This window comes from Adiantum capillus-veneris, chromosome 16 (assembly GCF_014529385.1).
Source record: "Adiantum capillus-veneris isolate H3 chromosome 16, ASM1452938v2, whole genome shotgun sequence".
NCBI classification, from domain to species: domain Eukaryota; kingdom Viridiplantae; phylum Streptophyta; class Polypodiopsida; order Polypodiales; family Pteridaceae; genus Adiantum; species Adiantum capillus-veneris.
This window is the reverse complement of record NC_140946.1, coordinates 72,172,070-72,185,183: the sequence shown is the minus strand read 5'-3', so window position 1 is coordinate 72,185,183 and position 13,114 is coordinate 72,172,070.

The following is a 13,114-nucleotide window of genomic DNA, read 5'->3' as shown; positions in this document are numbered from 1 at the left end:
AGGGTCTATGTTGCCCAACTTATGGCACTGCAGTAAGCATTCACTTTCTCCAGCCTCTTAAGCATGAAACCAACCGCAGTGCTCAAGAATGGTCAAACAAAACATCAGCCTTCCATCCCCAGTAACGTAAATAGTCGGTGATCGTAAATGTCTTGATCTCTGGTGCGGCACACACCTCATATATGGGCGGCAAAACAACTCACTCGCATGTATGGCAAGAATCCAAAAAACATCAAAAAATAAAAAAGGAAATCAACCCTCTAACCCAAAAACTGTAAATTGTTGGATGCCATAAATGCCATTGATGCTTCAGATACCAAAAACTGTAAATAATCAGATACCAAAAACGCTAAATGTTTGCAAGTGAAATCAGCTGAGAAATCAGATCAGCCTCAATGCCATCCAATTAGGGCAGCCCTAGTGCTCAGAGATCGTACACAATCGGATAAGAAATATTGGCTGGCAAAACAAGACATACATCTAGCAACAACCCATCCATGACTCTCACAAAAGGTCAGTTTCAATGCCATCCACTTAGAGCAGCCATAGTCCATAGAGATCGTACACAATTTACAAGAAAAATGCATCAAGTTGGTAGCACAAATGAGCTCATGAAAGATTGGCAGAATAACTTTTCGAAACCCAGCTGTAACGCTCACGCACGATCAAGCAAGATGCCATCCAAAAAGATCGGCCTAATAGCCTAAACAAGGTAAATAGTCATCAGCCAAACATGTTGGAAGTCTGCAGATGGAATCAGCTCATAGCTTGCTCCCAAAACAACTCACCCAATCAGTCCAAAGATAGTTGCAAATGGGCTCACAAGTGCCTGCCAAACGCTCACAAACTGGTCATCAAATCAGCCCAGCAGATTGCATAAGGGAGAAACCTGCTACATGTCTCTCTTGTAGAGAGAACCATTCGCTGCTGGGACGCAAGGAATACCTCGAGTACTGACCCATCAAGCAAGCAGATTGTGAAGCTTCTCTCTTCTGTGGGAACCTCGCCAGATTTGCAACAGACAATCATCCCTTTTTGGATGCTCTCACCAAAGAGGGTGACATGACGATTAAGCAAGCTCGACTCTGCTCCACCTGGGGCATGTCTGAGCAATAACGGAAGGAGGGCATGGCATGTATGGCATGAAATGCTCTCCAATGGATCCAGTATGAGAGTTTTGCGCAAACCATGACCTATCTAGACGAGCTCGGTCGTAGATACAGATACTTGTCGATTGGTGGATCGAGAGATCCTTCAACACACTTTCTTGCACACTTGATAGGAGATCCATGTGAGCGAGTTTATAGGGATACCGGCCACGCAGTGTACATTTTGACTATAGGTCTACCCTACTCCCTTCGACTTAGGCATCACGACTTATGTTTACCCACGACGGCCATGCTAGCTCCACGGTTACCGAGAGCTCCGAGTCCTCCAGTCACACCACCACCTAGGCCTCCTTTGTTGTGACGTATTTTACCACCTTGGGAGAGGTCCAATGAGGATGACGCCTATCTTGACGAGCAAGTGACCGCACAAGAGAGAGCTGCTCAGGACACACCTATGCTTGAGCCTACACGAGAGCCTCTGAGGAGTGTTCCACGAGAGATATCTCCAACACTTAGCCTGCCACAGGTAGAGCCCCCGAGACTAGAGACTACTCAGAGCATTGTTAGGGAGCCTACACCACATGCCGCTCTCGTCCACAAGACTTCCAACGTGCAGCAAGAGACCTCACAGAGTCGCACATTGAGTGACCCTGGCCTAGACACAGATGAGACCATTATGCAGTTCATGGCTACCTATGAGCATCCTTGTTTAGATTTGCCGACCTCACAGTGGCCCTTAGAGATATCTGTCGAGCCAGAGCCATATGCGAGAGTCGCTCCTTCTACGAGAGAGACCGCAGAGCCGATAGCATCGATGTCCCACACTTCTAGCATGCATAGTGGTGCCACAGTCTGTGAGCCATCGAGAGAGCAGCCACCCCAGGTAGATGCCGCCTTAGTGCCATCTACGAGTGCCGATTCATGATCATATCACCCGATTGAGTGGAGACCAGCCACGAGCCGTATATTGCTAGATCAGGTTCCTAGAGACCACGTTCGAGACACCACGCCGATAGAGGTTACACCACAGATACCTAGACGTACACGGACTAGAGTGACCTCTACTGACACACGATGTAGGGATACGAGACCGCCTACTAGACTTGTTTGGAGACCACGTACACAGGCATCCCAGCCATGTGTAGAGCCTTCTCTAGACAGTGGTTCCGCAGTGACAAGTAGTGCCACCGAGGAGCGACCCATGATAGATCACGCACGTAGTTTTCCTCGTAGAGCTTCCCAGACCCTTTGACAGGTCTATGTTCCTCGTACCAAGATACGCGCTAGATCTGTGCCTTGTAACGACACGATTGTGTTTATAGAGAGCCATATGACCGATGACGGACTTTCACATGGTTGGCTCACATCTAGACGGTCACTTGAGGCACATGACTATTTCAAGGGACAAAGACATGTTTGGGTACCTAGGCCACGAGTGGTAGCATACCCGGTGCATACACGATCATACCCTAGCACGAGACCTCTACGAGCTAGATGTCGAGAGACGAGACGGCCCATAGAGAGGCCATCCCCTCCACAGCAGCGAGCATGTCCTAGAGATAGATGCACACACAGACATGCTAGACGAGCTCATACCAATATCCCTATGAGAGCGCGAGCATTGCAGATCTGGCTATCGAAGAGCCTTCCCCCTAGTTTATCACACGTAGACCCTAGCACTAGCTCAAGTCAGATTTCTATTGACCATCATAGAGACATAGAGCTATGTAGGAGTGTACTAGTGATACATGAGCTTCAGAGACCTATGACCAGTGACATAGAGGTTGATGTCATCCCTAACATGATATTTTCCCTTTAGCGGAGACCACATGTATAGATCTAGGTGCTAGCCAGCCTTTGACCATTAGACAGAGAGCTATCCTTTTATTTGGAGAGGGTTCTCTTATTCGTTCTAGTCGCACGCGACTTTGATTTGTATCGATTGATCATGGTGCGCTAGACACATGCGCATATACCAAAGGCACTTTTTCCCACTGGGTTTTCCCCTCTGGATATCTAGGTTTTCAGACCTTAGTTTAGGACTTTTATTTTGTTTTCACTATTGCTTCTTTTCCTGTTGATATTCCCCTCAAGCTATTGTGCTTTGTGTCTTACTTTTGTGCAGGAAAAAGAAGCATGCGGACTAGCTTGACATTTACTCCCGGCAATCTGCATTTGGTGGGCCATCTCCATTGCTATTGGGGTCTATCGTCACATCCGGATATGAGGATCCACCCCATTACAGGTGTACTTTTTCCATGATTCCTCTTTCTCCTCTTATCACTACATTTTCCTTGATGTGCATAAAGTGCACAACCACATGAGTTTTTGCAAGCTAGGCTAGCTTTTGCAAGTTTCCATCTATGTGTTTTGGTGCAAGTCATTAATTTAAGTTTGACCTTATTTTTAGTAATCCTCGGTATGCATTTGTGACCTTGTGTTAATCCTAGTTCATGACATTGCTAGCTCTAGGTTTTGAAATTTCTACTTAATGATTGACAAGCATTTAGGTGTGCTAGTTCTATGTGAAAGCTTGTTTCATTTGGTTACACTTTATGAGATTGCATCATACACTTTGGAAGAGAAATCCAACCAAAAAAATGCCAAAACAAAGGGCTACCAAATGAAAAATAAAGTCTATGTTTATGTGTACGGCCTATCGCCTTAGTGGTCTTTGGCAAGCGAGGGGAATCACCTTGGCTCGCTTGGTCAAGGCCCTAAACCAATGCCTTGGATTGTTAGGGGGTAGCCATGCCTTGAGTGAACTAGTAGACTCTTGGAGAAGGCCCTCTAGTCATACAAGGAACCAAGGCCGATGCTTGTCTCACTCTTGGATGGTCGCCATGTGCTTTAAATTCCTATGTTTGCATAAAATCAAAAGGCAAATGAAGCCTCTTCCACTTGAAATTCAAAGATTCTCATATTTGTTTACTACTTGAAAAGTGCCCAAGCCTAGCTCTAGTGCCACTTAGATGTTTGTTTCTTATTAAGCATGCTAATTTCACTTCTTAGACTTGGCATAGTTGAGACCTTAGATTAAAACTCGGACACCTTTTGCTAACTCATGCATTACTTCCAATAAGCTTGGACTTTAATGAAATGCCTACACTTGACCATCTAATGTACCTTACAATTGCTATGCTTGCTTTGCAAACTCTAATGTAGTTGCTGCTATTCATTGCTTCTCTTTTATTATGCACTCTCACTCTTATGTTGGACTAGCATGCACCTTAATGAAATTATCTTTTGTGCAACCACATTCATCACCCCTCTGACGACTCTTACGGGCGCCCGAGGACGTGCGCAAAATTAGGAAGGGGAGAGTGTTGACAGACTAGCGCCAATGACATGCATTGTGCTTCATTGGTGTGTACATATATGTGTATACACATATTCTTTGTATCTATGGGCTCTACTTGAGTTCCACTTTGTACGTCTATGAGTAGATGAGCCTAGATGCCTATTACATGCATTTACAGTTTTGGCCGGCCGCCCATTTTTAGAAGCTCTTTGTATATAACTCAATTCACAAGATGTGAAAGGGCATTCTTAGAAGAGCCAACTCTTGGAGAGCAAAGAGAGCTCAAGAGAGTGTGAGGTGAGTGTGGAGAAGAAGAAGAGGAGTGGTTATGGAGCTTGGAGCTTCCTCATACACATGTAGCCGATTTTTGGGGTTAATGGAAGCTAAATCTCTCTACTTGCTCTTGTCTTTCATGCTTATGTGTGTTGTTGTTGCTTGATTAAGTCTTAATCTCCTCTTCTCTCTCAAGTTTCCCTCTTGTTGGAGCATTCTAGATTCACATGTGTGCTAGATTAGAGTGTGTGTGTGTGTGTGTGTGTACGTGCGTTGCATGCATTGATCTAATTAGGCTTCTGTGTGTGTGCTTAATGTGTGATTAGAGTGTGTGTGCTTGAGATGAGAGCAAGGGAAGCATCAATGTCCTCATGTGTAGAGAGTTAGAGTGTAGGTTGAGTGTGTGTGTGTGTGTGTAGATCTAGCTTCCCGAGCTTTCCCTCTTCTATTCCCATGCTTTTCCCCTCTTCCTAGAGTCCTCAAGCTATCACATTTGGTGCATCCACGCCTCCATGCACTAGCCGGGTTCCGATCCACCGGATTGACATTATGTCGGTGGGTTGAGCTCTATGCTACGACCGCCAACAGTCATAATCTTCTGAGAAGGGATTTGTCGATTTGCTAGGGGTGTGGTAAACCCTTGGCACGTCTTCGGGGGCATATGTTGATACTTCTAGAACTGTTGCCTTTTCTACCTCCTCTGGGAGAATACGTGTGTATTCTTGCCCGTACCTATCAACAAAAACAATATCCTTCCCCATAGCAATTTCATAAGAGAATAAGTAAAGAATCTTGTCTTTGCTTAATTCGTTTGGGTAGGGTTCTTTGCAACAGAAGTAAGAGACTATTCCCTCGCTCTCATGCTTGTAAATCCCCACATTCTCATTATAAGTTGAGACCCTGGTTGTTTTCTTATCATACATAAAAAGTGCTCCATGTCGATCAATGTTTGGAGGCGGTTCTTGAGTTTCTGAAACCATTTTTCCTTTCTCCACGTTATCTTCATATCTATTGTAATCCTCAGGGTTACTAACTATCAGATAGTGGTTCCCCTTTTCGTCTCTGAATCTATCTCCATCATCACAGACTCGAATTATTTCTAGTCTCTGAGCAGGTCTTTCTTCAATAAAATACACTTGCGTCCTCGATAGTCAAAATAAACTAGGGCTCCCCTTGAGTTTGTTCCTTCTAAGAATATTATAGTGAACTTGGAATCATTCAAAGGATTTAGGGAGGTGCTTCCTCCTGGCATTGGTCCCTCATAGGTGAAACCTCCTGGCTATCGACTACCCATCATGAAGAACGACTTATCGGATGAAGTGTCAGTATCACTACCCTCCTCAATAATCGGTTCTAGTGGATCTAGCCTTGCCTGAGTTACACTCTCCTTGGTGGATACTAAGCTACCTTGGTCACATGCCACCTTTTGGTCTCTAACAATGTGTCTTCCTGATCTTAGATTCATCAAACTTAGCAATGAAACTTAACACAAATCCAACCACTCACCTAGCAAAGGAATAGTTTTCGCACAACTTCTGCTTTGCAGCTGAATATACCTGTACACAAGCGTTTAATTTCAGCAATCGAATCAAAGCATTTAACCGCTAGAGGTGGTTTTAGTAATGATTGGTATAAATGGAGGGTTAACCTCAACCACTACTGTATTTATACACTTCTGATGTTCTGGATTAGGTCTGCTAATCTGGAACTGTACTTCCCTCGGATGTTGGTCAATTTACTTGAAAAGTCTCCATCTTTGCTCTGTCAAAAGGTCAATCAAGGTCCAAATTCACTTCTGAAAGAAGTTCTGGAACTCTTAAGTCAATTGGAACATCACTGTATGTCCTCAGTCAGTTTTTCACTTCCCTAAGCCCCAGAAGACATCCTACGTGTAGGATGTCTCCTGCTCTGTTTTGCTTGGTTTTTGCACTATAGACTCCCCTTGATGTGCTGAGTCCACAGCTGTTTTTACTTTTTGATTTGGACACCTATAAGCTGGTCAATGGATCAAAAATATGTTTCAGTAGCCTAATGTTGGTTTGTCCAGTCAAATCAACTCCAATTTGGACCAAAATTGACTAGGAGGCTTGCCTCAGGCTATACAACACCCTGCTATGCCTACAGTCAGTTTCTAGCTTCAATTTCATGCATTAAACATTCTACATGTAGCATGTCTAACTGCTCAAAATGGCTTCAAATGCAAAGCACAGACTCCTTTTGAGGTGCTGATCACTTTGGTATGCTCAAATTTGGGTTTGGAATGCCAAATCACACATAACACATCCTACGCATAGGATGTCTTTTTGGCCTGGTTGACCCCAAACTTGAGCCACAGCTTCCCCTTGATGTCAGCAACCCAGTGTTATGCTTAGATTTTGGTTTTGATTTCAAAAGACCCCAATTTTAGCTATTCTAGCCCTTTTCAGTCACAGATACTAAAGTCTACTTAGAACCCAATTTTCTCACCCAATTGAGATGAAACCCTTCTCAGGCACTCAATAAATCATGCAGATCATGCTTATGCAGCCACCCTATGGTTTTGGTCTTAAAATAATGCCTTGGCACAATTTGGGTAGGATGTCTAGCAATTTCTGTATATTTGGCCCTATCCTATCAAGATATGGTCAAATTTTCACTTTCCATGTGAAAATAGGGTAAAACGTACCTTCTGAACACACTGGTCAACTCAAAATTTCAAAATTCCCACCAGATCAGCCTCTAGACATCCTACGTGTAGAATGTCTCCTGGCTTAAATTTTTTTTTTTCTGACAAAAATGCTCATGATGCTTTGCAGCTCTATCAGAAACACTCACAACAACTTTTGAACTTCATTTTATCTTTCAAACACTCTTTTGCGTCTTTTACAACCTTGTGATGAACCTAACAGCAAGTATAACATGCATGAAGTGCTCTAGATCATGAATCGTGATGTCCTACTTACCCTACTGCTACTCATCATGTGAAATGGTGATATTGGTGTTTCGGTTGCTTCCTGGCCTCTCCGGACTCTCAAGCTCTCCTTTCACCGCTTCTACCACTCCAACTCCTACTCTCTACACCACAACTCACCTAATGCCTAAAAACTATCTAAGTCTACCTAAGTCGAAGGATCTAGGCCAGACACATGCTCCCTAGACTCCCTCTAAGACCTAGAGAGTCCTCCACCCTCTGATCCTATCTAAATGTAAAACGAGACTCTAGCGAGCCAGAGAATCCCTATTCTCAAGGACTAGTCTCGGTCACCTACCTAGGGTTTTCGTCCCCGACAGCGGCGCCAATGTTGGCGGATACGCCGCGACGGACGTCAGCACAGCGAGAACTCACTTAACAAGATTTGTCAGCTAAGGACGAAGCTCGGCCCGCATGCGCGTGGAAGCAATCATAGGGTGTCAATCTACACTCGACCGACTTTCGACTAATTCCTACAGATGTCTCTACCCAATGTCTAAGCTACAGCCTTCAAGAGTGCTTAAGAGGAGATTTTCTACAACGCTTCCAAGATCCGAATACCCATCAAACATTCTCAAAATGCCACAGAACTTGAAGAAGACCCTACTAACACCAATAGGTCACTCTCCCTAAGGTCGGTGAACGAAAATCCCAACCCTAAACACCTGGTGCAAAATCACGTAGGATGTCTCGCCAAAATTTGCAGGTCGTCGTTTCCAAAAACTAAAGTACCTAATGTGTAGCTCTACTCAATGTGAATGCGTGGATATGTTGAAATGCAAAAACGGATAACGTATGCTCACCGAATCACCAGATGAAGCTCATAGGTCAAGCTCGCAAAACTAGACTGCACGCCCGCAATGTAGGTATTCGCGCATAGCTCTCGTCCTGGGTAACACGCTACACTTCTCCGCACTCGATTCCAACCACCGGTGCGCACGTAGCATCAAGATGAGACTCTCACTCTCTCTCTCTCGTACGCAGTACGCTCACTCACACACAGTTCTTTTTTTTTAATGACAAAGGTTTTTTTCATTAAGGTCAAAAAGTGGTATAAATACCTTACAATCTCAAACCCTAATGTTCCAATTTTAACCATCTACTCAATCTAAATGTCAAAAATGGGATACAATCTGGAAACTTCTGTAAGCCCCAATATTTACAAAGGTGAAATGTCGGTTTTTCTCAATGAATGAATAATTACAAAAAATAATATTCCGCCGAGCAGTCATTTTCCGTAGGGTGTGTCCAGCCGCTAACAGTGAATGGAGTGATTCAAGTGGGAGGGAGTGAAACATAGGGAGGACCCTGACTTTTATGTATGCCTTGGGGAAGTTCTAGCTAAATTATTAAGTACTAACATATTTTAATAAGCTTGTGATTATCCATTGTACACATCTTCCACTCATCAATAAAGGACTTTGGTTGTCCCAAGAAGCTATCGAAGGCTACTGCTTGCTTTCTTCTTCAACAAATCAACAACATACTTGCGGGTGTTATGTGTAAGGCATAAATATTTACATTTCTTTGTTGTTCCCTCTCTCCATATATCTTCCTCTGTAAATAAATCTCTATCTCTATATATATTTGTATCTCTATCTCTATCTTCCTCATATCCTAGTTACCATCTATAACTAGATCCTTTTCTTTATATATCATCTTAATTGAATAACCCACATAAAGAAAAATTTCCCCGTTTTCAATTTGTGTGATCTCTTAGGATTAAGGTGTGCATAAGTCATAAAATTCACTTCCAACAAAGAACTGTACTTCTTTTTGGACCCAAAAGACTAAGAGATGCAAAATTCTTCTTTCTCCATGCTCGATTATTCTACTGCTCCTAGATTATTCTATTTCATATGATGTGCCCATATTTATTTCACTCTAGGGGGTGATTCTTGCTTGAATTTTCATGAACCAAGAAGACTTATATACACAACTCATTCCAATCTCTAGGCATAATGTATACATCATTCTGAGCACAAATCTGCATTTCTAAAGAACAATTTGGGGTTTGTCTGGTCAATAAAGGCTTGCCATTATAAATGCATCACTAAATCCTCTTATATTACCCTTGATTAGACATGATCAAAGCCTTGATGTTTTCATCTTTGTCTTATCTTGAGGGCTTTGTGTGTACATGAGTGTGTGGGAGAGAGAATTTTATGGTTGCACTTTAAATATTCATCACCAAATACGAAATTATATCAAGTGAATTATCTCCTCACAAACTCTCACAGCTAGAGATCCGGTACCTTCCTAGTAAGCACGCCAACTTCTTGACATATTTTTGGTGAACTTGACATGAAAGCAAGTGATGCGTCATTTTCTATCCCCTCAAAAACTCTCATAGCTAGAGGTCCACAGTACTTTCCTGGTAAGCACAGTCTAATAACACTCTCCTATGGTCAAAACTGTAACAAAATAGCCCAAATAGGTTGTCCTAAGGTATAATAACACTCCCCTCTGGTCAAAATATCAAAGAATAGTGATTTAAGCACTCAAATACGAAGATTAGGCTCGTAGACGAGTAGTCATGAACCACAACAAAACTAAAAATGCCTACACTTGAATAAAAAAGCATGGGAAGAGGAACACAATGCAATTTTAAAATTGAAATTGGATAACCCAATCACAAGATAAGAAGACGCTTGACCGTATGTGCAATAGAGCTCTTTTCTCTTCAAAAAATAAGCCTCTTTTCATATTAAAATTATTGACTTTTATACCTAGGGCTCTCTAAATGACTAGTGGTTGGCTCACATGGGCCCTTTATACATAACATGAGAGAATTACAACTTAGGGAATCGACCTGCTACTCTGGAATCAAAATTTACACACAGTGTAGTTACATTATCTCAAAAAAATAATAGAGTACACATTCATTAAAAATAATAGAGTATACATTATTTCTTTCTTTTAGCTACCCTAGCTTGGAGAAATAATAGAGTACAAATTTATTAAAAATGTGATGCTTGACTAGGTGGGTGCCCGTTGTTGGGAAAACAAAATCAAGTGGCACCTTTATCGCAATGTCTCCCAATAGCGCTCAAGACACAAGATCTGCCCCACGCATGGCATCAAAAGAACCGCAAAAAAATCACAACTCAAGGACAAGTGATCTCTTGGGAATTTACAAGCACATGCCCATCCAAAATACAACCATTGAAACTAGGAAGCACCTACCCTATCATGGATTTACAGCACACATCAACCAATGCACTTGAGGAATATAGATTCCACCTTCACCAAACAACTCTTAAAAACCACAAATTTGAAGTGTAGACACACTACCAAACAAGAGAGCTTCCCCAACCTACCATACTCCAAACTGCTTGGAGGCTGCCATATCTTCTAACGTGCAGGAAATAGACTGCATCTCCTAAACCACAAATCCAAAAGGGGTTTCTTTCAAACCTAAAAAATTCTCTGAATTTTTTGCAAAAAATATTTTAAAGGTGAAAATTTTCAAATCTATAAACCTCTATCTGAAAAATTGGCACAAATAGCAAGTTGCCATGGACCGATTACATGTAGGCAAGGCTAGTCCAGGGCAAAAAATTGCATCCAAAAGCATAGACAAGGCACAATGACCCAAGATCTGAGTTTTTTTAACATTTGATTGAATTTTTTCATATTTGTACACGAGTTTTAGTTATATACAAGTGACACTTCAAAAAGCTCACTTACGGGGCATCCAAGGCAACCTGACAGTTGCGCTATATCAGCAACTTGCATTGCATGTAAATGTGATTGCTAAAGCAAGCTTAAAAACCCACAAAAAAAAATCCCACACACCATTTTGAGATTGGGAATCATGTCAATATGTACAAATTTACAAAAAAGGGTGTTCAAAATGTGGCAACATAGTTTGCCAAACCCTGAGTCTGCTAGAGTATTCACACTCATTAGTAGACAATGCACAACCTTACGTACAAAGATACAACATGTACAAACACACCAGCACTATATAGCCTCACCAAAATCAAGTGGGAAAGTATTATCTTTTGCATCCTTAGTGGACACAAAAGGGAATCCTTCAAAGTCACACGGACAATCTCATCAATCGCTAGTGAGTTTCAACCATTAGCATTCACGTCATACAAACCAAAAGACCATGGATCAACATTCTCACCACCATGAAATGTATCACTCACAATAGGCCAAGACAAAACATCCACTATATCCATGTCATCATGGTTGTGCCAACTTTCCAAGTTATAATCCTCTGTAGCATCCACACAGTCACGTGAGTTTTTCCTAATCTTTTTCACCCTTGACATTGCATGGTACACATTGAATTTCATCTCCTCATACATATCAACTTGTGGATCATCAAAGAACCAATCAAAGATTACCATTACAATCCACATTACTCAAACCAACCTCTTGATCACAATTAAAAGAATAACTAGTAGGAGACTCAATGCCACCAATAGAATCATCAACACCACAAATCTCAACATCCCAAATGGGTCCACATGTCCACAAGTCATCAGAATACCATGTCAACTCATAAGGAGAGAAAATGTCACCCATAATCTTAACATGCATGTCATCTGCACCACAAGTAGGAGAACTGATAAGCATGTGATCCAAATACATAGAAGTATGAAAGACCTCATATTCACAAGAATTAGTATAAGAAACCAAATCAACTACGTCATTGTTGTCTTTGTCATCAGTACACTCCAAGGTCTTTTCTTTCACAATATTTTTGTTACAACTCCTCAATAAAATTTACATAATCAATAGACAAAACCTTATCTTCTACATTCACTCAACCTCATGATCAATGCTACAATCATCACTAGTGATAGAAGAGCTCTTGTGTGAAACCCATGAAGAAGTAGAAGACTGATTGACATCTTTCAACCATCTACCTTGCTTCAAGAAGTCAAAAATTCTCCGCACACCAACAGGTGAGTGCAAGCAACCTCAATGCCCAAACATCCTGGAAGAGTATCAACAATGAACAAGAACTTCTCTTCCTTTGCATCCAAAACCATATCCTCAAGAACCTCTAGCATCTACTTTAGAGATCAAAACCTCATGTAGTGCATGTCTAGCTCTTCTATCCTACTTAGCTTCAACTTATTCATCATATCATTCATCCTTAATAACAAGGTATCATTGATCTTGACCATGGATACACTTCTATGTATGAACCACCAAGATTCAAGGTAACTTGAAGAAACTCTTATGTGGTGGTCACCAAAACACAATTGGAAAAATAAAATCAAGGGACACCTCTATAGAAATGTCTCCCAATAGCACTCAAGACACAAGATCAACACCACGGGTGATCTCCTAGGAGTTTTACAAGCACATGGCCATCCAAACAACCACCATGGAAACTAGGAAGCCCCTACCCTAGCATGAATTTATAGAACATACCAACCAATGCATTTAGGAATAGAGCTTCCACCTTCACCAAATGACTCTTCAAAACCACAATTTTGAAGTGTAGACACACCACCA